Source organism: Tupaia chinensis, unplaced genomic scaffold (genome assembly GCF_000334495.1).
Source record: "Tupaia chinensis unplaced genomic scaffold, TupChi_1.0 Scaffold000320_1, whole genome shotgun sequence".
NCBI classification, from domain to species: Eukaryota; Metazoa; Chordata; class Mammalia; order Scandentia; family Tupaiidae; genus Tupaia; species Tupaia belangeri.
The window spans coordinates 2,544,032-2,548,496 of record NW_006159813.1 but is presented as its reverse complement, the minus strand read 5'-3'; the positions used below and the strand labels follow the sequence as shown (position 1 = coordinate 2,548,496).

The window sequence follows — 4,465 nt, the reverse complement described above, 5'->3', positions numbered from 1 at the left end:
AAGTCAATGAATTGGCGGATTAACTGGAGATGTTCATGTTGATTGAGTTGTTAGAAATCATTCCTATGGTTTAGGTCTCTAAATTTGAAGTAGTCAAGGTCAACAGAGCAAGAGTCTGGGAACTTATTCTGGGCTCTTAAAACCCACGTGAAGCTCAGAAACTCATTTTTTTTGTAGCCCTGGTCATTGGCAAACACAACCCTTCTCTGCACACTGTTGACACAAGGGCTCAGCCTGCAGGATTCAGAAGTGATATTGAACCTCCAAATGCGATCAGAGCAGTACCTGCCGGAGCTTGTGAGGCTGAAGATATTTCAGTCTGTGCTCACGTGATAAGAGGTATTGAAGAAATTCACAGGTAATGCATACTATTAAACAACAACAACATTATAAACAGATTTCAGACATTGTTAGCACCAAAATAAACCCACACTCCAATTTCATTTTCCATGAACCTTTTTTTTTTTGGAGAGCTTTTTGCTATCGGGCATGTGCGCTGACCAGACAGAGACAGACAGAGAGACAGAAAGCAAGAAATCACAACCCAGGGGGATGGCCACGCTGCAATCCCTTCTCCTCCATTCTCCTCTTGGGATCTTGGGCATGCATGCACATGCACCTGGCGTGAGTTTAAGCCACTGGGTCTGGGACTCGAACTGCGGTCAACTACTCCTTGAACCTTTTGAAATCTCTTCATGTCCCTAACTTATGAAAAGACTGTGTGGTGAGCTCTATCTTGTACACAGAGCAAGTTGAAGCCCTTGCTGATAGTTTATCAGCCACAGAGTGACCAGACAAGAACTAACAAAGACACTTCCATTTGGTGCTATGCTTGGGTTTTTTGGTTTGGTTTGGGTTTTTTGTTTGTTTGTTTGTTTGTTTTTTAGGAGAGATTTTTGCTATAGGGTGCATGCACTTGTCTGAGAGAGAGGAAGTAAGAAATCATCCCCTGGAGAGATGGCCACACCGCAGTCCTTTCTCCTCCATTCTCCTCTCAGGATTTTGGGCAAGCAGGCACACACACCCAGCATGAGTTTCAAGCCACTGGGTCCAGGATTCAAACTACAGTTGATCAAGTGGGACCAGTGCCTTAACCACTACACCACCAGCTGGTCATATGTTGTTGTTTTTTCTTTTTTAAATTTTGCCCATGTGCTCCCTAGAGAGACAGAGAGGGAGGAGAAAGTATTCCCTAGTGAGGGTGTGGTCATGCACATTCCCTTCTCCATCTCTATCTTTTCAGGATTAGGGGCATACACACACATGCCTGGAATATTTCTCAAGCTTCCAGATCCAGGATTTGAACTGCATGGTCAGACGTGTGGGCTCTGTCTCCTTCAACCATCAGGCCATAGAGCGAACCCAATGCCATACTGAGCTCTTAAACCACCTATGTAAAGCATGCATGATCCACCTACCTAGACCCCTAAAAATAGAACTGGGGACATCAAAGGACTAAGAAGAACAGCCCAAATAAAGGGGAGGGGGAAGGCCAGGAAGTATTTTAAAATTATAAATCTAATTTAAATGATCAGGACATACGTTATGGGGACAGAGTGCAGGGACCTCACTAGTGATTGACTTTTCCTTAGATTTTTTTTTTTTTTTTGGAGAGATTTTTGCTATAGGGCGCGTGCGCTCGCCAGACAGACAGAGAGAGACATAGAGACAGAAAGCGAGAAATCACCCCCCAGGGGGGATGGTCACGCCGCAATCCCTTCTCCTCCATTCTCCTCTCGGGATCTTGGGCACGCACGCACACGCGCCCGGCGTGAGTTTTAAGCCACCGGGTCCGGGACGTGAACCGCGGTCGACTACGTGGGAGTCCAGCGACATAGCCATTACGCTAACTGCTGGTTCCCACTAGTGATTGACTTTTAAAGAGTTATTAAGGGTCAGCAGATGGCATGGTGGGTAAGGTGCTGGACTCCCACATGACTGACTATGGTTCAAGTCCCAGACCTGGAAGCTTGAGAAACACACGGGGCACATGTGCATGTGTGTCCAAAATCCCCAGAGAAGAATGGAAGAGAAGGATTGTGGCATGACCACCCCTCAGTGGTGGTGGTAGGCAGGGGTGATTTCTCTTCCTCTCACTGACTCTCTCCAGCGAGTGCACACTCCCTATGGTAAAAACTTAAAAATAAAAAAGAGGAGTTATTAAATTTGTCCAAAAATGAATACTGTTCCTTCCACTGTTCCACATGAAGAACCACATACCCAGTAAGTATGCGAATTAGCAGGTACCCACATACCCAGGGTGTAAAGAAAATAAATCAAGCAGTTATCCTAAGATAACATTCAATAAACTGTATTTTCCCTTTATTAGCATTCAGATCAGTTTCATTCTGCAAACATCTTTTTGGTGCCTGCTATATGACCAGCAATGGGCATTTCATTCCCCTGTGCATGATGGTGAGCTGTCACCTCATTTTCCCCTTTAAGCTCTTCCAAGTCAAATACTGTATGCATTTCCTAAGACTGTCATAACAAAGTACCACAAACCAGGTGGATTGAAAGACAGAATTTTATTCTCTGCCAGTTCTGGAGATGGGAAGTCCCCATCAAAGTGTCAGCAGGGTTGCACTCCCTGTGAGGTCCCAAGGGAGGATCCTTCCTTGCCATTTCCAGATTTGATGGTGCTAGGTGTCTCTGGGCATGTGGCTGGGTCACTCCGATCTCTGCCTCTGTCTTCACATGGCCATCTCTGGCCCTCCCTGTCCCCATCACATGGCCATCTCTGGCCCTCCTGTTCCCATCACATGGCCATCTCTGGGCTCTCCCTGTTCCCATCACATGGCCATCTCCGGGCTCTCCCTGTTCCTATCACATGGCCATCTCTGGCCCTCCCTGTTCCCATCACATGGCCATCTTTGGCTCGCCCTGTACACATCAAGTGTGTGTGCATACCATGACCTGGGATGGCTAAGGCTGGGGCGAGGATACTGGCATGAGGACCCTATTGAGGGTCTCTCTCCCTTACAAGAAATAAAATACTAGATTTAGTCCCATCCTAAATGCAGGATAATTTCATCTTGACATTATTAACTAGTTAACATTTGCAAAGACTCCATTTCCAAATAAGGTTATATTCCAGGCTTTCAAGTGGATGTGAACTTCAGGGCAGGGAGGTGGGGAGATGCATTATTCAATGCACTGCAAATACTGTTTCACAAAATATAAGGGAGCAATGCTAGTTTCATCAAAGTTTTTGAAAGAGACAGTGGACATCTTGACGTCCCTGTCACAGGTGGGCTTCCTGAGATCCCAACTCTGAGATAAAGGTCAGCCCACAGGGTGTTCATTAGAGAGTGCTCTAGGATCCCAGCCCTTGGGGAGTTGGAGACAGGAATCAAGACTTACAGGGAGAAACTGAGCTATGTTATAGTTTGCATGTCCTCCCCAAAATCATGTGTTAATTCTTTATTTTTTTAAGAATTATTTTATTTAACTGGATTTATTATTATTATTATTATTATTATTATTATTATTATTTTCCAGTTTGATCAGAGAGAGACAGAGAAAGAGAGGGAAAGGGAGAAAGCAAGCCACCAGGTCTGGGACTTGAACCACAGTCAGCCATGTAAGAGTCCAGCATCACCATACCACCTGTTGGCCCCAAGATTTGATTGTTTTGTAAAGGTGTTAAGTGAAAACTGATATCCCAGCATATCCCAGGGTGGGGCTTTTGAGTATGATAAAGTCATTAGGGTGGGGTCCCTAGGATTGAGTTCTAGTGGTTTTATAAGCAGAGGGAATGAAGCTAAGACAAGAGAAAAACTCATAGATACAGACCATGCTCTGCTCTGCTAAAAAGTTCTGCCTTCTACAATCTGTGATGCCTTTGGACTTCCCAGTCATCAGAATCATGAGTTTTATAAATAAACCACTATTTTCTTCATAGACCTCCCAACTTCAGGTATTTCTGTTAACTACACAAGTAACAGGTGAAGATGTGTACATTAAAGGCCTCAGCTGACCTCCAGAAGCGCCCCAGAGATGCAATGACCCTTTGGGACTTTATGTCCCACATCAGTTATTGGACATAGGCCTTCCAGGAAGGGAGTGTGACCTGGGGTGAAGCAGCTCCCTTTGGAAGAAGCGGTCCCTGTTGAAGGCTGCCCACAGTACTCACGTAGTGTTGGGGAGGTAAGTCCTGCATCCTTGAAGGGGAATCTGGGTAGAAAATCATGGTGTCGGGACCAGCAGTTAGCGTAATGGCTATGTCGCTGGACTCCCACGTAGTCGACCGCAGTTCACGTCCCGGACCCGGTGGCTTAAAACTCACACCGGGCGCGTGTGCGTGCTTGCCCAAGATCCCGAGAGGAGAATGGAAGAGAAGGGATTGCGTTGTGACCATCCTCCCTGGGGGGTGATTTCACTTTCTGTCTCTCTGTCTCTCTTTGTCTGTCTGGCGAGCGCAAACGCCCTATAGCAAAAACCTCTCAAAAAAAAAAAAAAAAAA

The 4,465-nt window shown here is 45.8% G+C and overlaps 1 long non-coding RNA gene across 1 annotated transcript in view; it reads right to left on the bottom strand.

Moving 5' to 3' along the window:
* LOC114008318 (uncharacterized) overlaps positions 1–4,465 on the bottom strand; it is an 18,553-nt gene that overhangs the window by 2,561 nt on the left and 11,527 nt on the right. The window lies entirely within an intron of this gene.